Genomic DNA, 27,618 nt, shown 5'->3' with positions numbered 1-27,618 from the left:
ACATAAAGATAAAACTTATTTCCACAAAATTTAAGAAAATTTTGCCATAATCTCCTTTCTATGGCTGACCGTTTCTCAATTTTTACATCCTTAATCTACTTAGAATTTACCCCGAGATGAATTAAAACACTCTAATCTAATCAATTTTCACTTCTAAAGAGCAATCAATAGGAAAAGTTTAACTTATTTTGTTTGTTTCTCATTTTAGGATAAAGAAAGGCTAAAATTCTTAATGAAGAGAAGGGGGAAGCCTTTCCATCAAGGCATAACAACCATTTTCACACTAAAAAAAACAAGAAATCAGAAAACCATAGAATAGAATTAAAAAGAAGAAGAATTTCTAACTTACATGGAGTCTTGTGAGCTTTCCTTTGGCTTGAGGGATTGACAGTTCTACTCTAGCTTGGATCAAGAGTGGCCACCAATATTTTGTAGAGGAATTAGTCAAAAACAAGTGAATTATTAAAGAATTCAATGTTTTTGGCTCTGGGGAGGAGTAGAGTAACAGTGCATAAAACACTATTAACCTTTACAAAGGGGGAGGCTTCTATTTATAGGAACAAGTGAGACTCTTACCAAGCAAACTGATTCTAGAATTTTCCAAATCAGTTTGGTCACTTTTTGACCATTTTTAGGTCAATTTAGCTTATTTTTGGGATCTAGTTAGATGAAAATATCTCATTATTTGTGAGTTAAAAACTCATCCACAAATGTGAAATAGGCGCCTCCTTCATGAGGGGAATTTTCCACACTGAGGTGTCAAAAATGCATCATTTCCTCTAAATATCTCTTCTTTTTTTAACTAATCACCTTGTCCTTAGTCATCAACGCTTCATCTTATGTGAGTATTTACTCATTTTTGGAGGATTTTCTTTTATTCTTCAATTTATCTCCTTCCTACATTTGGATTAATCTTATTGGTCCATAGAAATCTCAATCCAAAATTTTCAGAAAATGTGGACCCTCAGGATAAGGTCCTTTTTACCTATTTTCAATTAATTCCAATTACACATTAGAAAGTTCTTTTTGAATTTTTATTTTAGGAAAAATCATTTTAAACACTAGGAGGATTTTTATATCTAAAAATATCTTAATTTTGAATTACCTCCCTCTAGACATTCTCTCTCTAGTCCAAACCAAAGTAAAATAGGATCTTTCTTTTATTTCAGAGAGGGGAATAATTATAAGATCAAAAGGGGAGGTTCTTACACCTGTACACCTCAAAAGCTGAAGGGAGAAATCTTACATCCTACCCCACTTAACAAACACGAGATGTTCTCATCTCGCAAAATTAGAGGATAACTCTTTTCCTTAAGATCCAATTGATTCTGGGGTTCCTTTAGTCTGGTGAACCCAACAGAATCGTGGGATAAAGATCTCCTATATATAACTCATCCATTAGATAACAATTCACTCAGATTATAACATTCAAATCCTTATCACAATATTAGTCCATTAGACCGAACTTTCTATCTAAACAGTCCTCCATGGGAATTTTCAATTATACAGATTTTTAATTTGACATCCCTTAACTTGATCCACTGGGTCAAGAGTTAAGAGTAGCAATCTGTCAGCACAATCCACTAATCTCAAAGTGATTTGCTCAAGTCATTATCATCATTCCAATTACGAATATTAACATAGGGACTCGTCCCATTCATCCTCATTGTGGTTTTGCTCAGTTTATCGCTTTTCAACCAAAAATTCAAGAATCATTATTTTTTCAATCAGAATCCAATTCAACTCATCAGTTCTCAATCAGAATTTTAAAATCATATCAACCACATTCGAATTCATCATCTGGATAGCATTTTAGCTTATAATTTCAAGATCTTAGATTTACTCGTATATACTGCCAGTGTAAAGAGCTACAGTTATACACTCGCGGTATGTGCGGGTAGTCACGGTCCTTAGAACTATAAGGTGAATACCATCATGTCTAGGCCTTACGCAAGTCAAGGATTCCATATAATTGTAGTACTTCCTTCTGAAGACCCAATTATCAATTTAGGAATTTCATTTTGAATATCAATTTATATGAGTTTCATTACACAATTCCAACCTTTTACTACTACTTCTTAAATTTATGACATTCTTGGCTTCTCGGTTGATCCACTTTAGCCAAAATTGCTCTGATACCAGTTATAGGATCCCTGTCCCCACTGCAACGAGTTCAAGGATGCTAGCACGGAAGTAGCACTTCTTACGTGGGCCAGGCTTCCACACTCCGGGCCTCGCCAACTGGATATCCGAACAAGAGACTAATCCATCAGTTCTTCCAAAACTAACCCGAACAAAACTTCCCTTGCTCCCGGAAAGCACGGGCGATTTCTCCAGGATAACTTTTCTCTAACATAGTAAAAAGCCTTAACTATCTGAACTGATCTGACCGAATCCATAAGTCCCATAGTCAGATCAGGTAAAAGATTGCACTTGGATCATAGAGACCAACGCTTTTTTCCTCATTGAGAGGCATAGCCGTTGATTCTTTTCCATAGGACAATTTCTGTTGGGGATTTACTTCATCTATCGTACCATAACAGAATTGAGTCTCAATTTAGGGATCCATCAGTCCAGCCTAGCCCCATCAAATCCCGTGGGTTAGCCAACTGCCCAACCACTGTAGTGATGGGATCCAATTAAGAATTTGGTGAGGTTTTGTCCTGAGTACCAGGGAAAAGATATTCATGCAAACTTAAAACTAGTCACACCACTTACACACCCAATATGAAATTGCCTTTTTCACAGAATCAGCTATCTTTAAAAAAAATAATCTTTTAATGAAACCATTGTGTCACTGATCATAATCCTCAAAATCTTTGGTTGAATCCTTATTTCCAATCATTCCTTCATTGGTGTATCTATGGCATCATCAGCAACCAGAACGCTCACCACTTGTTCACTCAAGGGCCTTTTTGATAGTTCCTAGCTCATAGTAACCAGTAATATATTCACATAACAAAATGGAATCTCAGTTGAAGATCAGCAAGATCAACCAATGGATCCATATAAAGAGCCATGAACTCATCCGTTGAGGACCAGCAAGGTCAATCAACCAGATCCATGCCTGAATTCAGAAAACAACTCTTACTCCTTGTTCCAATATCTTCCACGACGCACGTGTGGATATCGTCAGTGACCCAAAGCCCGAGCAGTGTATGGTAAGCATTGTCTAGGATCCTTCTCGCAGGTGACCTAGCGCTTCACTCATAGGCCACTTCCTTGGTCCCTCATCCACCGTATCGGAAGCTCACCATTTTAATCGAACCGAGGCTAGTTAAGACCTTGGCCGACCTTGCTACGCGAGATATCCTCCACCAATGACTCTCCATCGCTGTTGCAACTTTATCAGATTAGGTCTCCATGACCTCATTCACAAGACGATCAAAATGCTTCTCCAGCATTCTTGACATAAAACAGACATTTTTAAACAGTCAAAAATATAGTTTCTATAACGAACTCTCGTCTTTCCACATTGCTCCACATCAAACCACATTAATTAATTCCACAACCATTTCATAAGTATTCCTATTCTCATCATTTTCATCTCATCTCATCTTTCCTCAATTTAACCTCATCAGATCTCATCCACTCACATCTACCCATATTCACATCTCATCACATCACATTCATTCACATCTCATCCATTCAGACCACATCACATCTCATTCATTTTACCTCACATCTCATTCCTTCACATGTTTCTCGATTCACATCCCATCACATCACATTCATTCATATCCATCACATTCACTTTCATTCATATCCATCACATTCATTCTCATCATCACCATTATATCACATCACTTCTATCCACATCATATCTCATTCATACATATCTCATCTTATTCATCCACATCCATCCAATCGTTCTCATGTACGACTACTAGCATCTATCCATACATTCATATCTATCACTTCACATCCACATATATTCATTTCACATCTCATCTCTTTACATCACATTGGAAAGTTCTTTTTGAATTTATGTTTTAGGGAAAATCATTTTAAACACTAGGAAGATTTTTATATCCAAAAATATCTCAATTTTGAATTACCTCCAGACATTTTCTCTCTCTCTAGGCCAAAACAGGATAAAATAGGATCTTTCTTTTATTTCAGAAAGGGGAACAAATATAAGATCAAAAGGGGAGGTTCTTACACCTGTACACCTCAAAAGCTGGAGGGAGGAATCTTACAACCAAGGTAAGGTATGTGGTACTTCATTATATTTATATGTGCATCCTTGGGCTTGTTGGGGGTGGTCGGGTGGATGCGTATATGCTTGGTTTATGCATGTTTATGCATAGTGATTAACTAGAGAGATCTTTAGGGTTTTAACAATAAGGTAATTTTATTTCTTAACACTAGTTTGGTAATAGGACATAAAAGTGTCCATGTAGAGTAGAAGAGATGACCAACCCATGAGACATTCTTCAGTATTAGCTTGAACTCTCAACAGTATAACACGTTGGCAAAACTTAGCTCATGAATTCCTTAGCTCAACTATCCACTCAGTTCTCTATCCTCTAATCTACCCACATGCGGGAATAATCCCCTTTGTTGCTTACATCCATCCGAGTACTACCCGTTAGCAAGAAACGGTTAGAAGTTGTTACAAAGAAAGAAAGTGTAACCCCCAGTTTGTTACTCAATGTTTGTTACTCAATGGGACAATCTTGGTGGTGACCTAGGTGATGACCAAACAGGTTGGTTGGCCACCAACAATCATGTGGGCATAATCTCACACACACATATTAAGCCCAATTTTATCCCCTTTAGATACTCTTGCTTGCAGTGCATATTGTTTCTACTTTTGTGATGCATATAAAAGTAGGTAGCTTCTTGTACCGTTCAAGCACATTATGCACATTGAATAGGTAGGTTCTTGCACCATTCAAGCACATTAAGGACCCTTATGTTTATCCAAGCATATGCATTTGCATCACCATCCATATCCTCTCGCCATCTTGAAAACCTCAAGAAATGATCCCTCTAAAATTCCTTAACCTCTTCACGTTGACACCTCCATTGCCTAGACTCCAAGGGGATAGACCCAAGAGGGGGGAATGTTAACCCAAGGGTAACTATTGGGTTCCCAACATCGCTTCCACACTCGTGGGCCACATCAACACTAAGTGATGAGAGCTGAAGAAGCCATCAACAAGAAAAAAGAATGAACAAGCTAAATAAACCTAAGCAATCAAAATCGTGCATGCTATGAAGTAGCTATGGACTCAAGGTAGCATACTCCGTGTATACATGCTTGCCCAAAAGGTTAACTAATGGGTGCCCAACATCACTTCTAGAATCAACAATAAGTGAGGGGAGGGGAAGAAGATATCATCAAGAATCAAAGAATGAACAAAGCCAAAGAAATCTAAGTAATCAAGCCTCATGTCATCATGCAAGCTATAAAAGTAGCTATGGACTCAAGGTAGCACACCCCATGTGTACATGCTTGCCTAAGCAAGATAGGATTAACTATATTATGTTATAGCAGTGGCATGCCGAGTTAACCATATCAACATAGGGAGTCATCACAACGTCTTGATGAGTCATATATGTACATCCGTAAACCATCAGCTGTACTGTATAAATCACTTGAAGGATGGAACTAAAGAAAGAAATGCCAACAAAGGAAGAATCCAAAATTCCTTAATCGGAATGGACACACCACATGCCAATTCACCAATCCCACATTTTCCAAAAATTTAAAATAACCTTTGTCTAATTTTCCACTAGTTTTTAGTAATTTTTTGAAAATTTTAATTTACCCCGAATGCATTAGAATACGAACGGTCCTAAAATTTTAAAATCCCAATGGTCTTTCTAAAATATGGAAAGCCAACAGTTTCATGAAAATGAAAAGACAAAAAAAAATCAGAATATGAAAGGTCAAAAGTTTTCGGAATCCGAAAGGTCAAAAGATCCCTGGAATTCGAAAAGTCAATAGGTTTCCACGGAAAACAGAAAGCCAAAAGGCACCAAGAGAAAAAAAACCAAAAAATTCAAAGAAGATTTTTTTTAAATCTCTTATTTTTTTCCAAGCTTCTTTGAAAAGCTTTAAATAAAAAAAACTCCTTTTTTACATATTAAAGCTTTAAAAAAACAAATTTATGGGGGGCTTCTTTTTTGCTCGGTGACCTCCCCCCCCTCCCTCCCCCCAACCCCCCCTCCCCCCCGCGTTGTGATTCATGACAGAGAGAGGAGAAGAGCTTTTCTCTCCTCCCCTTCTTCTCCATTCCATCTTTCCTTCTCTCTCCACCCCCTCCTTCTCTGTTAAAACTGAGAGGAGGTTGATTAAAATCTTAATTAAACTTTTCTTAATCATAATTATAATTTAATTATGATTAAAGTTTAATCAAACTGTGCCTTCTACTAGGCGTTCACACACGTGGGAGAGAGAAAAAGAAGAAATTTTCAATTTTGAGAGGAGAAAAGAATCCCACGCACATGGGAGAGAACTCAATGCATCAATTGGCTACCCCATACTACATTCAATAGAAATTTGGCAGAAAATTGATAGTATCTTCGTGAAAAACCTGCCAAATGCATAAAAATATTTTTTTTTCATAAAAATGCTCTAATAATTTCTAAATAATTAGAAAAAAATCCCAAAAATTATAGAAATTTAGGGAATTCATTCTATCAAGAATATTTGTAGTAAAATGTGTGTGGTGAAAATTCTAGAAATCCTTATTTTAAACCAAATGTTTTTGAGAAAAATAGTATTGAACTCACGGAATTTCCCTGCAACATCGATTTGTCCATTGAATAGAAGAAACACGTGTTTTCCAACCACCATATCGATGATCCACGTGTGTAATCACCAAAATGAACCAACAAAATAACATTTTTATTTAGTAAATATTAAAATTTACTTTTAAAAATGCTAAAAATTAGAATAAGAAAGAAAAAACAACAACAATTAACTAGAGATTGCTCTGATACCACTGTTAAAACCCTAAGATCTCTCTAGATAATTGTCATGCATAAACATGCATAAACCAAGCATAAACTCATCCACCCAACCACCCTCGAGAGCCCAAGGGATGCAAACATGAATTACAATGAAGTACCTCATACCTTAACCTTGATGTCCCATACCATCAAGAGATATGACTTCATTCCAGCAACACATAGCTCTAGTGTGAAATGGTAGGTGAGTAGATAGTTATGTGCACATTATATGTGCATATACTAAGAGGCTAACCCACATTAATCTTGTTCCCATACTCCCATGCTCACAAGCCTAATGTGGGTTAGCCTCCTAGTATATGCACATATAATGTGCATCCACCCAACCACCCCCGAGCCCAAGGGATGCACACATGAATTACAATGAAGTACCTCATACCTTAGCCTAAATGTCCCATACCATCAAGAGATATGACTTCATTCCAGCAACATATAACTCTAGTGTGAATTGGTAGGTGAGTAGATAGTTATGTACACATTATATGTGCATATACTAGGAGGCTAACCCACATTAAGCTTGTTCCCATGCTCCCATGCTCACAAGCCTAGCCTCCTAGTATATGCATATATAATGTGCACATTATATGTGTATATACTAGGAGGCTAACCCACATTAGGCTTGTGAGCATGGGAGCATGGGAACAAGCTCTAGTGGAGCATGGGTTAGGACTAACCATAAGGGTTAAGGTTAGGGTTAGGCATCCAAGGGTCACACATAGAAAATGTAGAGTCAAGAGTCACTTGAGGGCCCTCCTGTATAATAGGGGCATGGGGCACACTTAAGGGATATTCTCTTGTGTAGAGTATTGTGTCTACTCTCATGCCATTTCACACTAGAGCTGAGTGTTGCTACAATAAAGTACCACATACCTTACCTTGGTGTCCCATACCACTAAGAGATATGTTATGTGCATATACTAGGAGGCTAACCCACATTAGGCTTAAGAGCTTGGGAGCATGGGAATAAGCTCTAGTGGAGGATGGGTTAGGGCTAACCTTAAGGGTTGAGGTTAGGGTTAGGCATCCAAGGGTCACACATGAATTACAATGAAGTACCTCATACCTTAAGCTTGATGCCCCATACCATCATGATATATGCTTCATTCAAGTAGCATATAGCTCTAGTGTGAAATGGTAGGTGAGTAGATACAATCCTCTACACAAGAGAACATCCCTTGAGTGTGCCCCATTAAATAGGAGGGCCTCAAGTAACTCTTGACTCTCCAATTCCCATGTGTGACCCTTGGATGCCTGACCCTAACCTCAACCGTTAAGGTTAGCCCTAACCCATGCTCCACTAGAGCTTATTCCCATGCTCCCATGCTCACAAGCCTAATGTGGGTTAGCCTCCTAGTATATGCACATATAATGTGCACATAATAAGTTGAAAGCACACAAAGATAAGAGAGCATGAGTTTCTTTGTTAAGCTAGGGAAGGTGAAAGGGCGATAACTATGTCCTTTTGGTGTAGGTCTTAGTAGGAAGAGAGGAGAGACGCTAAGATTGGTAAGCTAAAATCTAGCTTGTACATGGTGTGAAAGAATCCAAGTTTTTATTATCATAGTATGCAGCTATGCATGCAGCTATAGCCACATGCATAGTCACATGTATAGTTGCAACTATGCATGTAGCTATAGCCACATGCATAGTCACATGTAGCTATAGCCACATGCATAGTCACATGTATGGTTGCACCACCCTACTATATGGCACTCTCGCAGCATTCACTCCTATTGTAGCCACTCTCTCACTGCATTGTCTCACTAGTGGCATGGCTAGAACTGTTAAGATTTATGGTACCTCCTACAAGAAGCTAGTTAGAATAATTATACAACATGATTAACTTAATTCGAAGGTGGATGGAGTATATGAAATAAAGTGATGATCACAAGCTAATTAGATTGCAAGATAAATTAACTTGCACTCATAGAGAAGCTTAAGATGTGCTTCTACTTTCATTGCTTGAAAATGACCCCTTTTATACGGGTAGAGTACATCTTTTCTTGTTCCATGCATGTGGGATAATCCCATTTTGCCATATGGCTTCATCATCACCTACTTACTCTCTGCCTCTACATTGCTCTATGGCACCAAACTTCTCAACCACCCCCCTTGGTGCCATATCTCTGGTCTACTCAAGGTGGTCGGATGTGAGTTACAACAATCATTACCCCCCCTAGGTGCTCAACTGGCTACTCTCAGGTGGTCGGGTAGATACACACAACAAAAAAGATGAAATGATAAGATGGGTGTCTACTCATATGCTGTGACCCCTCTTTTATAACAAATGACTAGGGTAGTAGTGGTGTTTTCTTGCTTGCTCTTTAGAAGAGCTGATCTCTAGGGATCTCTTTATACTTGGTGGTCAAAGTAGTCTCCATAAAGTTGCCTTCGCTTTTCTTCAATCTGCAATCTTCTTCTTTATACTCGAACATGTTATAGTGATTACACTTTGGCATGTCTTTAAACATGCATTCATTTTTAAAGTGTCCTTTTCTACCACAATTGTGACACTTCAAATTGCTTTTGTTGAACGATGCATTCTCAACAGTGCTAGGATTTCTTCCTTTTAATTCTCTCTCTTTCTCCAAAAGGAATGACACACATCTATCAAATGTTGGCACTATAAGGTTGTGACAAGTACATTGTATTCCTTTGGCATGCTTTTTAGGATTATTGCAACGGTATCTTTGTCTCCAATCTTAGAATCTATGCCATCTAACTGAGTCATGATGCTTTTCATTTTACTAACAAATTGAGCCAAAGATTCATTCATGTTCATTTCTAGACCATAGCACTCAATCTTTAAGTGCATTTCATGGACCTTTGTCTTAGCTCCAAACACGAGATTTAATGTATCCCATGCATGTTTTGCGTGTTAGCCCTCTAGCGTCTAATTCCTCCAAGAAGGAGGGTCACCTCCTTGAAGTCCCGTAGCTCCCTCTCTTGGAGTTTCGTGGAAGGAAAACAATGCAAAAAACTAGTGGGTGGTCAGGCTACCATAAGAGCTTGAAAGGGATAAGCTGAAGATTAAGGCTAGATTAATGAGGAGATTAGTGTTTGTAAGATCCTTGTCCCCACTGTGCAACAAATTCAGGGCTGCTAGCAGTGGAAGTAGCACTTCTTGCATGGGGCAAGGTCCCACACTCGGGGCCTCACCCACGGATATCTGGACAAGAGACTAATCCATCGATTTTTCCAAAACCGAACTCAGAAAAAACTTCCTTTGTCCGAAAAGCACGGGCGATTCCACCAGGATAACTTTTCCCTAACGTAGTCAAAAGCCTTAACTAACTTAGCTCATCTGACCGAACCTGTAAGTCCCATAATCAGATCGGGGAAAAAGACTGTACTTGGATCATAGAGACCAACGCTTTTTTTCTCATTGAGAGGCAAAACCTTGATTTTTTTCCATATAACAATTTTTGTCCAGAATTTACTTCATCTATCAAACTAACAGAAATTGAGTCTCGATTTACGAATCCATCAGTCCAGCCTACTAACCACATCCAGTCCCATGGGCCAACCACTGTAGTGATAGGATCCAATAAGGAATTTGGTTAGGTTTTGTCCCGGGTACCAGGAAAAAGAGTTCCCAGGCCCCCTACCCGGAAGTTCATGCAAACATAAAACTAGTCACAGCACTTACACACCCAATATGAAATTACCTTTTTTTTTCTCAGCATCAGCTATCTTTAAATCAATCCTTTAATGAAACCATTGTGTCACTGATCACAATCCTCAAAATCTCTGGTTGAATCCTTATTTCTAATCATTCCTTCATCGGTGTACTTATGGCATCATTCGCAACCAGAATGCTCACCACCTATTCACTCAGGGGCCTTTTCGATAGTTCCTAGCTCATATTCACATAACAAAATGGAATCTCCATGGAAGATCAGCAAGATCAACCAACAGATCCATATAAAAGAGTCATGGACTCATCCGTTTGAGGACCAGCAAGGTCAATCAACCAGATCCACACCCGAATTCAGAAAATAACTCTTACTCCTTGTTCTAAATATCTTCCCTGACGTACTTGTGGGTATCTTCGGCGGTGACCCAGAGCCTGAGCACTATGGGTGTGATGTGATGTAAATGGATGAGAATAAGATGTGAAGTGATAGATGTGAATGTGAGTGAATGGATGGATGTGCATAGATGTGCATGTGAATGCCTGGATGGATGTGGATGAATGAGATGGGATATGTATCGATGTGATGAGATGTGGATGTGATGTAATGTGGATGGAATGAATAAGGTATGATGTGGACAGATGTGGATGTGAGGTAATGTGGATGGAATGAATGAGATATGATGTGGATAGATGTGGACGTGATGTAATGTGGATGGAATGAATGAGATGTGATGTGGATAGATGTGGACGTGATGTAATGGGGATAGAATGTATGTGATGGGATGGGGATGCAATGAATGTGATGCATGTGAATAGATGCGATGAGATGTGAATGGATGTGAATGTGACGTGATGTAAATAGATGTGAATGGATGAGATATGATGAGAATGGATGTGAATGTGACATGATGTAAATAGGTGAGATGTGATGTTGATCGAGGTAGATGTGAATGGATGTGATGTGATGTGAATCGGGATAGATGTGAATGGATGAGATATGATGTGAATCGAGGTAGATGGGGATGGATGAGATGTGATGTGATGTTAATCATCGGGATAGATGTGAATGGATGAGATGTGATTTGAATGGATGTGATGTGATATGAATCGGGATAGATGTGAATGGATGAGATGTGATGTGAATGGATGTGATGTGAATCGAGATAGATGTGATGAGAATGGATGTGATGTGATGTGGATCGGGGTGGTAGATGTGAATGGGTGAGATAAAATGTGAATGGATGTGATGTGAATCGGGATAGATGTGATGAGAATGGATGTGATGTGATGTGGACCGGGATAGATGTGAATGGATGAGATGAAATGTGAATGGATGTGATGTGGATATGGGTAGATGACATGGATAAGATGTGATGAGGATAGATGTGGATAGATGTGACGAGATGTAATATGATGTGATTGGATGAGAATGAATGAAGGACAATGGGAATACATATGATTGGATGTGGATTAAGCAATGCGAATTGATATAGAAGAATGTGGAATAACGAGAAATGATGTGGAGCAATGTGGAAAGATGAGAGTTCATTAGAAACTAGAATTATGACCTATTTTTAAATGATTGTTTTATGTCAAGAATGCTGGGAAAGCATTTTGACCATCTTGTGAATGAGGTCGTGGAAACCAATTTGATAAAGTTGCAATAGCTCATGGAGAGTCAACGGAGGAAGTCTCGCGTGGCAAGGTCGGGCGAGGTCTTTTCGATTTAAAATGGTGAGCTTCCAGTACGGTGGATGAGGGACCAAGGAAGCGGTCTATAAGTGAAGCGCTAGGTAACCTACGAGATGAAGGATCCTAGAGGAAGGGTGCTGACCATACAGTGCTCAGGCTCTGGGTCACTGAAGATACCCACGCGTGTGTTGAGAAAGAAAATGGAACAAAGAGTTAGAGCTGTTTTCTGAACTCGGGCATGGATCTGGGTGATTGGCCTTGCTAGTCCTCAATGGATGAGTCCATGGCTCTTTTATATGGATCTGTTGGTTGATCTTGTTGATCTTCAATGGAGAGTCCATCTTGATTTTTATAAGTGAATATATTTCCGGGTGCTATGAGCTAGGAACTACTGAAAAGGCCCCCTGAGTGAACGGGTGGTGAGCGTTCAGGTTGCCAATGATGCCGTGGATATACCAATGAAGGAATGATTGGAAATTAGAATTCAACCAGATATTTTGGAGGATTATGATCAATGATACTATGGTTTCATTAAAAGATTGTTTTAAATACAACAAAATCTATGAAAAAGGCAATTTCATATTGGGTGTGACTATCTTGAAGTTTGCTTGAAGGGCCAGCTAGGGGGCCTGGGAAATCTTTTCCTTGGTACCTGGGGCAAAACATAACCAAATTCCCAAATGGATCCTATCACTACAGTGGTTGGGCGGCTGGCTAACACATGGGACTGGATGGGGTGGACTGATGGATCCCTAAAATGAGACTCAATTCTGTTATGGTACGATAGATAAAGTAAATCTCGGATAGTCTTTGTTCTATGGAAAAGAATCAACGGCTGTGCTTTTCGATGAGAAAAAAAGTGTTGGTCTCTATGATCCAAGTGCAAGTCTTTTCCTTGATCTAATCATGTGACTTACGGGTTCGATCGGATCAGTTTGGTTAGTTAAGGCTCTTGACTACGTTAAAATAAAAATATCTTGGAAGATTGCCCGTGCTTTTTGGGCAAGGGAAGTATATATTCTTCTTGTAGTAGAAGGAATCTTTATCCCAGGATTCTGTTTGGAGTGACAAGACTATAAGGAACCCAAGAATCGGTTGGATCTTAAGGGAAAGAGTTTGTCCTCCAGCTACGAGATAAGGACATCTCGCGTTTTTTAAGTGGGGTAGGATGTAAGATTCCTCCCTCCAACTTTTGAGGTGTAAAGATATAAGAACCTCCTTTTCTATTCTTGAAATTATTCCCCTCTCTGAAATAGGAGAAAGATCTTGTTTAACCCTGTTTTGGCTTAGAGAGAGAAAATATCTAGAGAGAGGTAATCCAAAATTGAGATATCTTTGAACATAAAAATCCTCCTAGTATCTAAAATGGTTTCCCCTGAAACTGAAGTTCAAAATGAACTCTCCAATGTGCATTAGGAATCAGTTAATGATATAAGGGACCTAGGGTCTAGATTTTTAGAAATTTCTAGATTATGGTCCAATTAAGGTTTATATGGGCCAATAGAATTAATCCAAGTGTTGGGGATGAGATAAATCCAAAGAATAAAAGATAATACCCAAAAATGAGTAAATGCTCACATAAGATGAAGAGTTGACTGAGTACAAGGTTTACTAGTTAAAAATTAAGAGATATTACTAAAAAAATGAGATATTTTGGAGAAATGATGAATTTTTGACACCTTGGTAAGGAGGGGGAGACCTTTGAGGTAGGTGCCTATTTCACACATATGGATGAGTTTTTAATTCAAAAACATTGTGATATTTTTATCTCTCCTCTCTCTTGGATCAAACCAAATAAAAAAGGGAGCCAAACTGATCCAAATCTTGTCCAAATTGAGCCAAACTGAACCTATAAAATTCTAGAACCCAGTTGGACTTGGTTAGTGGCCTCCCTTACCTATAAATAGATCCTTAGTCTTTTGTAAAGAAATCTGTGAACTATACCATGCTAGTATTACATTCAAATAATGATATTTTCTATTATCTCTTTAAAATCCTCTACTTTTGGAGAGCTTGGAGCTTCTCTCTCTCTCCTCAACAATCCTTGGAGCTTTCTTCTCAACATAATAAACCAATTGATTGGTTGGGGTCTTCCTTCTAAGATAAAGAAGCAAGCCAAACCTAAGGATAAGAAGAAATTCATGGTTTTTGATGATATTCTCAATGATTTCACTTCTCAATCCCTCTCAAGCTTGAGAAGTTTCTATTTAGTTGTTTTTAATGCAAATCAAGCTTTCTCTAAGAGTTTTAATGATTAATCACAAAAAAGTTAATCTTTATGCTTAATTAAAATGCTTTTTATGTATATCTCTCTCTCCCAAAAGAATAGTCATTCTTATCGACTAATTCTTAAGCAAATGAATGCTTCTCATTGATAAATTCTTAATTCAAAATCAATCTCTAAGCTTGTAAAGCTAGAGGTTAAGAAAATGGCTTTTTATGCTTTTATGCTAATAAAATTATGGTGAACTTATGATTTGATTCCATAAATTGGATTTAAGTCTAAGGATAGTTATTATATCATAATTGTATTACAGACTTATTCTATCATAATTGTATTACAGACTTATTCTTTCTAGAAATATTAAAAATTATCAGTAATAGCAGTGAAGCTATGGTAAAATTTTTAGAAATTAATACATAACTCATTTTTATGCATAATGATAAAAGAGGACTTCCTACCGTATTCTAGGATTGGATATCCTATGCTAAAAGAATGATTTTCATCAAATTCATGGGAAACTAGTTTTTAGTCTTTATGGATAAATAATTAATCAAAAAAAAGAGAAATTTTTGGTAATTTTATTTTTATGCAAAAAGAGGAATTCCCATGATAATGGAGATCCATGTAATTAAATGGAAAAAGAGAAATTTTGGCATATTAAAATAATGAATATTTTTATTTAAAGAGAAATTTTAAATAAATTTATTTTATGTATGAGAAAATTTAAATGATAAAAAAGAATTTCCCATGACATTTGGAATTCAAACATTTAAATGCAAAAAGAAGAATTCCCATTGTCAGGCGTCTTTCTGAGAGGTATTTCGGGCTCGTGTATATATGAATGCATGGTGTGAATAAAGAGCTTTGCTCGGGAATGCGTTGCCAGGTGTATAGGGTGGACTGTTTGGCTTTGGGCTTGTTGCAAGCCTATTAGGTGAGAGGTTCGCTGGGGTTGATTTCAGCTGCTCGGTCGTCTTGAAGTGTGTGGGCGTCCTAGAAGTACAGTGGGCACACGAAGTTATATGTGAAATGTGTGGAAAATCTGGGGGATAATTGATGATAAAAGGGCCAAGGTCGTTGGACATGGTGTGAAATGGAAAGCATTGTGTGGCCATTCTCTTAGGCCTTAGAAGAGATAAAAATAATAAAACGTGGCCATAAAAGGCATAGCCACATGGGAGCATTACGTAGTCGCCAGCGAGAATTCTCGAAGGTTGGCGAAGGCTGCGAGAGGTCGCAAGTAGAAAAGAAGAGGAGGCAGTTTTGTTAAGAGTTCCCTGGTCATTCTGCAGAGATGACAATGGAGAAGAGCCGCCGGGCCGTCGTGTAGAGATTGGGGGGCCTCCTTAGTGAAGAGCAGCAAAGAGACAGGGCTGCTGGCGAGCACTAAGGGCCATGTTGGGTGGGCGAGAGGGAAAGGCCCATGGAAGTGGTGGTGAAAGGCATCGACGAGCTAGGCGACGTGCTTAAGTTGGCGACTGGAGTTGTCGACGTGAAGAGCTGGCTGGCGCACAGACGTGAGGGCTCTCCGACGTAGCCGCAGGACAGAACCAAGGGAAGAGTTGAACGCTGAGCAGACGTGAGGGCTCTCTGGCGTAGCCGCAGGACAGAACCACGGGAAGAGTTGAACGCTGAGCAGACGTGAGGGCTCTCTGGCATAGTCGCAGGACATAACCAAGGGAAGAGTTGAACGCTGAGCAGAGTCTAGCTGTAGCGGGTATAGCGACTAGAGGGCCAACGTGGAAGCCTTGGCGCTACTGCAGGGCGAGTTGCTGGCGTAAAAGGAGACGGACTGGTGGGCGTAGCTGCTGCGAGCGTGAGAGAAGGCCCCCGTGTGATAAGGGTCAAGGGCTCTCCGTGGAGTACACAGGCGCAAGGGTAAAAGCTGCAGCGGCAGCTGGGAGAGGCCGGGGGTCCTCGGGCGTGTGCAGCTGATGGGCTGGTGATTGAAGGTGCGACGACCGGAGTGTGCTGCAGAGAAGAGGCTAGAGTGTGATGGTCGTCATCAGCGAGTAGAGACGTAAAGGCAGAGCCGCAGGCATCCCTTGTGGAGTGCAGCTGGTAGTTGGCCTGAAAGGATTTATAGGTGGTGGGGCCTCCACTGTGAAGAGAAGAGTGCCAACGTGTGGGTTTGAAGTGGCTGAAGCGCAAGAAGAGAAGCGGGTTTGTGATGAAGCTAAGGGTCGATGGACTAGTGACAAGCGTGGAGAGCACGCGTGAGGAGAGAATTGAAGGCTGGCATTACAGATGGTAGTGTGGCGGGCTGCTAAGAGAAGCCGGATTGGTGAAAGGCGCCGATTGGCGAGCACAGAGGGTTCTGGAGAGCTAGCGAAGAGGGGCCGTGAAGCTGTTGGGTTTTGGAGGGCTGTGGACAAGTGAAGAACAGGGTAGCTGGATGCTGACCAGAGAAAGTGTTTTAGGTGCTGAGTGAAGCAGAGACAAAGATAGGTGTTGCTGCTTAGTGGTGGGCCGGTATAGCAGGGTAGATAAGCTGCAAGAGGAAGTGGGTTTGTTGCGAGCTGATAGAGGATCAGCACAGACTGAGAGAGAGATGTGTTTGGGTAGCTGCTGCTGAGACGACACATGCAGAAGTGATGGGCTGCAGAGAGTTGAGGGTTAGCTGGTGGGGCGCCCTCTGAAGAGTGAGTGGCCGGGTTCATTCTGGTGTGATTGGTACAGCAGGCAGGCGAGTGGATCATGTTGTGATTGGGGATGTGGTGTATCTTCAGGCAGTGAGTGACAGGTCGTCCGAGTGTTTTGTTTATGGTTGTGTGAGTAAGGCTTCTGTGTCGGGAGAAGCTTGTATGAAATGTTTTGATCGGGAATATATTGCTGGGTGTTTGCTTGGTCTATGGTGCCCCTATTTTGTGCTGTCTTTTTGGCGTGGGTGGGTGGTGAAGTGTAAGAAGCATTCCAGCCGGTGGCTGGTGGTGCCCCCGTTCGTGTGTGTGTGTTTCCAAGTTTGCGAGATGGAAGGGCTATAGAGGCAGGTCTTTCTTTCTTTTTTTTTCACCTCACACCCATGATATTTGAGATCGTTTTCCGAACTTGGGCATGGATCTCGTTGATTAGCCTTGCTGGTCCTCAACGAATGAGTCCATGGCTCTTCTATATAGATTTGTTGCGGTTGATCTTGCTGATCTTCAACAGAGAGTCCATCTGGATTTTTATAAGTGAATATATTTACGGGTACTATAAGCTAGGAACTATTGAAAAGGCCCCTGAGTGAACAGATGGTGAGCGTTCTGGTTGCTAATGATGCCATGGGTATACCGATGAAGGAATGATTGAAAATTAGAATTCAACCAGATATTTTGGAGGATTATGATCAATGATACTATGGTTTCATTAAAAGATTGTTTTAAAGATAGCTGAATCTGTGAAACAGACAATTTCATATTGGGTGTGTAAGTGGTGTGACTATCTTCAAGTTTGCTTGAAGCGTCAGCTACTAGGGGGCCTGGGAACTCTTTTCTCCCTGGTACTCGGGGCAAAACATAACCGAATTCCTAAATGGATCCTATCACTACAGTGGTTGGGCGGTTGGCTAACCCATGAGACTAGATGGGATTAGGCTGGACTGATGGATCCCTAAAATGAGACTTCATTCTGTTATGGTACGATAGATGAAGTAAATCCCGGATAGTCTTTGTTCTATGGAAAAGAATCAACGGCTGTGCCTCTCGATGAGGAAAAAAGAGTTGGTCTCTATGATCCAAGTGCAAGTCTTTTCCTTGATTTGATCATGTGACTTACAGGTTTGGTCAGATCAGTTTGGTTAGTTAAGGCTCTTGACTACGTTAGAATAAAAATATCCTGGAGGAATCACTCGTGCTTTCTAGGCGAGGGAAGTTTTTTCCGGTTTGGTTTTGGAAGATCCAAGGGATTAGTCTCTTGACCGGATATCCGTAGGCATAACTAAGTCACTGTCTCTAGGGTTCTGAGTTCTCAGTAAGAAGATGCAGAAAACAAAGAAAACCATAACTAAGTTGGATCAGGCTACACTTGTTTGAGTCTTTTGGACATTTCTCCTCAACTCTATTGGAGCAGGCGACGGCTGGGAATCTTTTCAAGACAATGGCTAAGCCTCCTCTTCATGACTTTGTCTATTGCAAAATCAGATGGATGAACATATCGTTCACCATCAGACATAACGATATTGGCAAAAACAGTGTCTTCATACTCTTGCTCACGGTCACCGAAAACAATCCTACAAGAATTAATGACATTCTCAAGAGAAAGTTCCTTGTTGAACATTGAAGACAACTCATTCAAATGCTCATGGGCTTGTGCATTGTATAAGAACATAAAAAACTTTTCTGCACAAGACTCTTCTGCCTCATCATCCGATTCACAATGTCCAACTCTTTCCAAGACATGTCTAAAAAAACATTTTAGTCAATTAGAACATGCATGCTTATTATACATGGGGTTAGTACCTGGCGATAAGGAGATTTGGATATACACATGCAAGCCCCTTGCCACTTGGTACTAGCACCAAAAAAAAGAGGGGTGAGTACCAAGTGGTAGAGGGCTCACACGGAATTAACGAGCCCATCACCGCTTGGTACTGGCCCCTAAATTTAAAGAGACTTAAAGGGGTCAATAAGTTTTATTATTTTTTTTACAGATGAAGCCTTTATATATTTTAAATAAAAAACATACAGGTGGCATATTTTGCATTTTAGTTGTATTTTGTAATTTGAAATAGTCTGTCTTCCAGGCATGAAAATTTAAGGCCTGCCCTAAGCTTTGACTTAAAGGCCTATAAACTTACTTGGCCTTCATGTTTACACATTTGCAACCCACTACTACTCTAGAAAATTTGATTTCAATTGAAACCTTAGTTTCCATGGTGGTGAAGGGAGGGAGGGAGGGAGGGAGAGATGGGAATACTTGCACAAAATATTAAAAGCTTTGGCGATGCAGAGGGACGACGATGGCAATGGTGATGGTGATGGCGATGGCGATGGCAATGGCAATGGCAATGGCGAGGACCGGCAACGTAGGTAACTCAACGTAAATGGGTGTCTCTGCTTATCCTCACAGAGGTGGTTAGCTTTGAGGATTTTCCCTGGAATCCTATTTCTGTTATATCGCTTGGTACTGACCTTTTTAAATACGTTTATCATAATGCTTTGTTTATTTGTTTAGATGGCTCATACCAAGACAACTGCTCGAAGGCTTGAAAGACCTACCGAGTCACTATAAGCACAAGGTAGAACAAGGAGGTATCAAGCTCATAGGGCAGTTTTGTAAGAGCTTTGTCGCATTGAGTGACACATGCAGCCTGCGATATCCAAGCTCCCTTTCCAGAGGATTGTGCATGAAATTTGTGAGCGATGGAGTATTGGCATGCGATGGCAATCATCTACATTATTGTGTCTTCAAGAAATCACTGAGGACTGGATCATCGAGTTTTTTGAAGATGCTTACTTTCTTGCCCCTCATGCCCACAGGCTGACAATAATGCCGAGGGATTTGATACCCTTCATCGATTGTGGTACAAATACGACCAGATGCTTGATCCTCGAATGCGGCATATCCTTTACAATTCCCCCCCTCCATCCTCCTACAAGGCCAGCTGAGAGCTTCCGTGCCCCTCACGACCGACAGGGACACCCGTTCTCAGAGTAGGTTGACTTGAATACCCTAGTGATGATGCCCCTAAAGCAGAACCTCACAAACAACTAGAGCCGGAGGCACAACCACAACCGGAGGCTACTGCAGCACAGCCACAGCCCTACGCTGAGGTTGAAATTATTGTAGAAGAAGAAGTTGCAGACAGGATAGAGAGGGAAGTAAGTCTGATTGAAGCAGACAATATTAGAGAATTGAGAGTTTTGGAGGCTGCTGCACGTCCGTTTGAGCGGCATTTTCAGTTTGGGACCAAAGAGTTGTCCAGCGTCTGGATGGATACGATGTAAATGTTTTGAGGAATGACGTAATGGAAATCATAGATAACATTGTCAATATTTTACTATGGTATGTATAATATATACAATACATGATGTATATAGTATGATGCATGACTGAGCTATAAGTACCAGTGGACTAATTCTTTATTCTATTCATTATTTCCTTTAGGTATTGTATATTACTACTACCATAAGAGGTCCAAAATTGTACATATACTCTAGATCCTCTCATTTCCGTGGCATTACAAAATGATAGCTCATCATTTTTGAACCTTATGTCCTTGTTTGAACTAGTGAACCTGGACTTTGGCCAGACTTGTTTTCACAGCTTACCATGAAGAGTGAGTCTCATGTTAAGTTTAAAATTGACATCAAATATTTGGTAATCTATATGTGTTTTCTTTAATAACACCTATGTTCTCTTTGTTTTTTTCAGTCGACACTGGAGTTTGTTTTTTGTACGATATTGAGCAAAACACATGTTATTTTGCTAACTCTATTTAGTAATATCATGGCCGCGTTAGAGAGTAAGTCCCTATTGACATTTCCCTCTTCCACAAGCATGTAGATCTATTTAAGGAGGATAAGCTGATGCTTGTTTTTTGACCTCTCAGATGTGCTCAAAAGTTTGTATATGCATTGGAACATCTCTTAATGGAGACAAACCTTGTACAACGTATGACATGTCATAGGATAAGGGTGCCAGTCCAACCAAATGATGTCAGCTATTATGGATGGAGGATGGCCCTAAATGCCTATCTTTTAATAAATTTTTTTTTTGATATTCTTGATATAAGTGATGTTTGTAATGTATACTTGCATAATCAAATGTAGCTATAATGTCCCTAACAAAGCTTTTCTCTGTGTACAGGAAAAAAGTTTGAACAAATATGCTCCCTTGCACGTAAAATAGTTCAGGACAAAATCTATACAATGAATTATTTTGGTTGTCCATGATTGTGCAGAAGAAGAGATCAAGAGGGCAGATGAATTTGCAAGGGAAGCTGCAGAGAGAATACGTCAATGTGAGACAAGGAGCGGCAAAGACAAGTCGAAGAACATGCGACTGCCCTGAATGAGTATGATAGGCTACAAGCGGAGGTGGATGAGTGGGTGGAGTCTAGGATGATGCAGGTCGAGCTGCAGCAGGCAGAGAGGGAAAGAGAAGAAACACTGTGGGAAGAAATGGAATGGCTGTAAGAGGAGAAAAATCAAAGGCCCCCTCAGTCGACCTCTTAATCACGACGTCGCTCCCATGGCCCTGATCGGCATCACCATCATAAGACTTATATTTACATTTGTAACATTAACATTAATTTTGTAAGAGGCCTGACATTGTTTTGTAAGAAAAAAATCTATCATTTATACAATTGCTTTTGGAGTTACAATGTCTAAATACTGTCATCATTCAACGATTAATCAAGTGAATAGTATGAGAGACAGATTCTTTGCAGAAAGTCATTTTCTCTTTTCCCCTTGGCACCTATAAAAAAGGGGTTTTGTTACTGGTATCTTACGTAATATTATGCACAGCATACTAAATGGTGAATGTAAATATAAATGGTTTACCTTTTTAGTATCCATTATATTAATGTATAATCTTTTGGCAATTGTTCAATCTCCTCATATGTAAGGTCTTCTCTAATTTGAGAAAGAGATGTTTTAGATAGTGTGTTCAGCATTGTACGCAATTTCCCTTCCAAATATATCTCCATTACTAGAGGCATATTCTTGAGATCTGACTCCAAATCTTGATCTAATGGAACAAGGTTGCCCATTAACATAATAATATCTGGTGTAGTGAAAAGTTGCAATCAAGTTTTGAGAGCCAATAATGTACTTGCAAACTATTGACTTCTTCTCCAAAACAGAAATGATGCCTTCTGTCTTTCTCTTGTCCTAACTATTGTCCAAAAAGTCCAGTGCCTTACTTGACTTACAAATAAACATTGTTGAAGTATTTATTCTTTCTTCATAAAAGAAAAATTCAACAAACACTTCAATAGGCATAAAAATAGTAAGCTTGATATTCTTTGTTGGCAACAAATGCCTTAAGAGACTTCTGTATTTCGTGATACAACCTGATCCTATAACTTTCACTAGTTTGTGAAGTTGGCAATGGGCAATCTTTGCTTCCAAATAATGGGAGGGGTAATGGAGTCAAACGACCCCATCTAGAAGACGTGTTTGGTTCTAAGTACTACATATCATAAAAAAATATGCCGTGGTCTGCAAGATCTCTATGAGTTCTTCCTTTGTAAATTTGTTCTCCTACATATGCATGGAAAGCGTAAAAAATCCCACTTATAATCTCCACTGGTTGCCAGTCTATCCTATTGGATGGATAAATATCTACATAAAACCAAAAAATTAGACATTTTTAAAACAATAATTAGACACTTTTAAAACAATAAGGAGACAGGATTGAATGGATAAAAAACTGCATAATAACAACAATTAAACACTTTTAAAACAAAATAATCTTTGACTAAGATACTACTCACAGTTGGGACAATATCGTGTGGAAGACCAGGAGGAAATTTTTTCACCCTCCTCAAGTCTATATGGTGGAAAAGATGTTATATTAGTACCTCTGTCACACGCTTGCTCGATTCACATACCTTGAACTCTTTAACTTGTACCTTGAATGGCTCCACAAATTCATTAGCATTTCTCATCTTCCTCTTCCTTCTCTGTAAAAGTACCTAGCTCCTGATTGTAATTGTAGATGGTATCCATGTCCCATCGTCCATATTATAACTATTGAATACAGTAATAGCTGAAATGCTAGTATGAGGCTTTCTACAGGTTGCCATTTTGTGTAGTAAAAGACACATAGAAGAAGAGGATGAGAGCTTAATTTGGAGGAGACTTAGAAAAAGAAAGAACGACTATGTTGGAGACGAAGAAGATTAGAGCTAGTTTTGGGGGGGGGACTTAGAGATTCTCTATCATTAACTACCACTATCTTTTAGCATATGTGCAAAGATTCGATAGTATTATTTTATTATTATTTTAAGTTGAGTAAATGTTATTTCAAGATGCATTTTGAGCATAATGCTACTCTATTTACTTGAATTCTTGCTTTAAAATGTCGAATTTCTCTATTACGGAAGCCTCTTCCTCATTGGTTGCCACTCTCTCTCTAGAACTAAAATGCCCAAAATTGAGTCCACAATTCTCCTAATGCATGCTCATGAGGCCTATTTCAACTTGTAGAGTGCCTTTCGTAACCTACAAGCTTTGCTTTCAAAATCAAGAACCACGAACCTAAGTAGCTATGTGAGAATGGTATGGATTGTGGTTAGCTTGGCTATAGGAGAAAAGGTTTCTTGAAAGTCAAAACCTTCAACTTTTGTAAAATCTTTCATAGCTAGCCATACCTTGTAGAGACCTTGTACTTTTCCAAAGTACCATGTGATCTATATTTTTATTTGTAAATCCACTTAACACCAATTACCTTATGTCTTTGAGGATGATCTACAAGGTCCTAAGTGTGGTTTTTCTGGCTGGTCATATTCTTCTTGCATGGTTGCCACACACTTTGGATCCCCTTATCCTTCAACAAAGGTCATGGCCTCTTGAATCTTGAGTACCGTTATAATATAAGAAAATTTTACAAGATTCTCTTGAGACCTTTTTTTCTCTAACATTTTCGATGTGTGAACATTGTAAGGTGCATGCTCGATGGCCAGAGGTTCTGCTCCATCTAAAAGTTTCTTTTAAAACTTGGGGAATCGTGTACCTTTCTGTGGCACATCATGCTTTTGTTCTTCATCTTTAAAATCCATGTCCAAAGGAAAGGGGGTGGGATTCCCTCCATCAAAATGCAAGGAAGCCCGTATTATATGTGGACGTTGTGTTGCTTTGGTGATTTCCTTGTTGCATGATGAAGAAGAAGGAAGCTCCTCCGTCATTCGATGTGGTTGTTCTTGGAATACGACATCACTACTTACTATGATCTTCTTACTGAAGGCTTATAGACGCCATGCTTTAACCCAAGAAGATACATTTCTAGCTTTTGGAATCCAATTTAGTTCTCCAAGCATCTAGAACATGTACATAACGTTTACAACTTAAAAGTTTCAAGTTTTCCAGCTAAAGGCTTCTTACTCAAGTATGACTATACTAGAGTCGTCCCTTTGAGGGCCTTTATTAAACTCCCATTTTACAAATATACATAGCCGTGTTATAATTTCCTTAGCCCAAAAGGACTTAGGTAGATTCTTGTCATTAGGCATACTCCTTCCCATCTCAACAATATCATAATTCTTAAGCTCTACAACTCTTTTTTGCTACGAAGTGTGAGTGGTAGGTGAGCTGTCAATTTATACCTCTTTCTTTACAAAAACCCACAAATCCATCATACATGATTCTCCTCCTCGGTATGTTTTAAATTGTTTCAATTTTGTTTCTATCTCAGTTTTAACCAATTCAAGCCATTCCTTGAGCTTTCCAAAAGCCTAATAATTTTCCTTAAGAAAATACACTGAAATATTCCTACTGTAATCATCTATGAATGTGAAAAATAGGAAGAACCTCCAAGTGTAATTGTACTCATGTTTTCACAAAGATCAACATCACGTATGAGATGAAGAGCAGCCTTAGCTCTAAAACTAGTGTCTAGAGTGGAAACAGTTTCCAACTAGTGCTACTTACCCATCAACTCACATGTATCCAAACTGTCTCAAAATTGGTGAAAAAATCTCAACTAGATTACCTTTTTGCATCTTTCAAAGATTTTACATACTGAGATGTCCATATCTCTCATGCAAAAGTTTATTGACACTCAAGTCAGATTGGACTCCCATCAGAGCTCATATAAGTTCTTCCTCCAAATGCCTTTGCAATAACCTTATCATCGTCTCATCCAAGATAATTCAACCATTATTATCAAAGTGAACCTACAAGTTATAGTTTGTGATGGTCATCTTGAGACAACAGAAAGAAGGTTTCTCTTCATATCTGGAACCTAAAGAAAAACTGAAAGACTTTTTATACAACCTTCTTTAGACATAATCATGTGCAATCGTGCAATTTTGGGTCACTCGAGTTGAGGAATTTTGCTCTCTATCTTCTTTCCCTTTTTGTAAATGCAATGAATAGCATTTTAGGTTTTGTTAAATGTGTTACTCTATTTGGCGATAAGTCCAAACGAGGACATGTTTTTGTGCAAAACCTTAGGGGCTTCACCTAAAAATATGTAAGTATACCACATGAGTTCAAACGAAGGGGTTTTTTAATTCAAAATTTTAAGGTAAATATATAGAAGGGTTTTTTTATCAATTTTGGGAAAAAAACCTATAAGTCCATAAAGGAAAAGGGTATTCATGAAAAATTCAGAGGTAAGGGGTTTTTTAAATACCCCTTGAATGCACGTGATACATAGGGTTTCTTAGTAGTGAGCCCCCCAAGTGCAAAACACTCAAGGTGGTGTGCAGGAGGACCTGATTATACTTCAGTATCATAATGGAGAAGAGGTTGTTGGTCAAGATATTGCAGTCCGCCAAAATGAGGTACATAAGCATGTTGATGCCGAGAAAGAACATGCTGATGCCGAGAGAGAGCATAATGATGCTAAGAAAGAGCATGCTAATGCCGAGTATGGTGATGTTGATGTGGAGAAAGAGCATGTTGATGCTGATGCCAAGAAAGATCATGGTGATACTGATGTTGGTGGCTTGAACTTTGTTTCTTAGCACAGCATACTGATGCTAAGAAACAGCATACTGATGTTGATGTCAATGCCAATGCTGATGCCGATATACTGATGCTGGTGGCTTGAACTTTGTGCCACACATGGATTCCAATGTGAATCAGCTTGAGGAAGATCCTCACATACATCTTAGAAATGTGTTAAATGATGTGCACATAGCAGACATAAGGCCAACAACAATGACAACCACTAGTTAAGTTTGGACTATCATCAATGCAATAAAATAGTTCTTTCTAGATGTGGTAAATGTGGGAAAGGAGTCCCCAGAAGTAGTTAACCCAAAAGGGAAAAAGAGTAAAGTCGTTGATGCGTTGAGGGATTCTGCCTCTATAGCTCATCTGAACACACCACCACAACACCAGTAGAACACAAATCCAGAGTACCAATCTACTTAACTAATATCCTCTGTCCTTCAGCTACACAATCGGACACCTCAAAACCCCTCAAATTGGTTCAAATGACTCCTCCATATTTCCTCCTAGGTCAGACCTGACATCCCACAACTTTGATCTTCACTCAGCTGACCTCCTCTGACACCGAGCTAACCAAAAAAGCTCTTAGTTGTTGACACCCAACTGATCAATTTGCTAATTGTAACCTGAATCAGATACCTATTGCCTACTAGCCACATTGGCTCCAAGGCACCCACAAAGTGCATAAATTGAAGGTAGTCGTGCACGATATCCATGCTATTAAACAAATCAAGATAAGAACACCATATTAGTGAATTTGGGAATTTCCCAATTCCCATTTTTGAATACTTAAAAAAGGGGACATGGATAACATGTCTGTAAGTTTCTCAAAACCCTATCATATGACCTATCGTTGGAAAGCGCTTGAAAAATGGAATCTAAAGAGCTATAAAGCGCTCATTTTGGATTAGTGGTGTTCAAGATATGGTTAATCCAAACTTTTGACCACGTGTCCCAAACTTGTAGAAAATTTCCATATTCCCCAATATGGTGTTTAAGCAAATCAAGCATCCTCAGGAAGTCAAAAATCATCTCTCTATCACATTGCTTGATATTCGTAAGGTTAAATCAAGATAAGCAAATCAAGCATTCTCAGGAAGTCAAAAATCATCTCTCTATCACATTGCTTGATATTCGTGAGGTTTTTCCAAGCCTCTTTTCTGCCTCCATCCATTGAAGACCTATGAATCAAAGCCCTAGATAATAGCTTCCAACTATCCTACACATGATCAGGCAAAGTAGAATACTAAAGAGCCATAGGCCTTGTAAACCTTGGTGCAAGGAACATCCCTCAAGCCATATCATCTTTGATCCCTGTAGTCTTCACTCCCTCCTAACCTCAGGGGGTGCACCTCCAAATATGTAAGTCTATCGTGTGAGTTCAAATGAAGGGGTTTTTTAATTCAAAATTTTAAGGTAAATTTACAGAAATACATTTACAGAAGGGTTTTTTTTATAGATTTTGGAAAAAAAACCCG

Source organism: Cibotium barometz, chromosome 38 (assembly GCF_041138505.1).
Source record: "Cibotium barometz isolate CiBa-2024 chromosome 38, ASM4113850v1, whole genome shotgun sequence".
NCBI classification, from domain to species: Eukaryota; Viridiplantae; Streptophyta; class Polypodiopsida; order Cyatheales; family Cibotiaceae; genus Cibotium; species Cibotium barometz.
The sequence above is the reverse complement of the archived record's forward strand: the minus strand, read 5'-3'. Positions refer to the sequence as shown.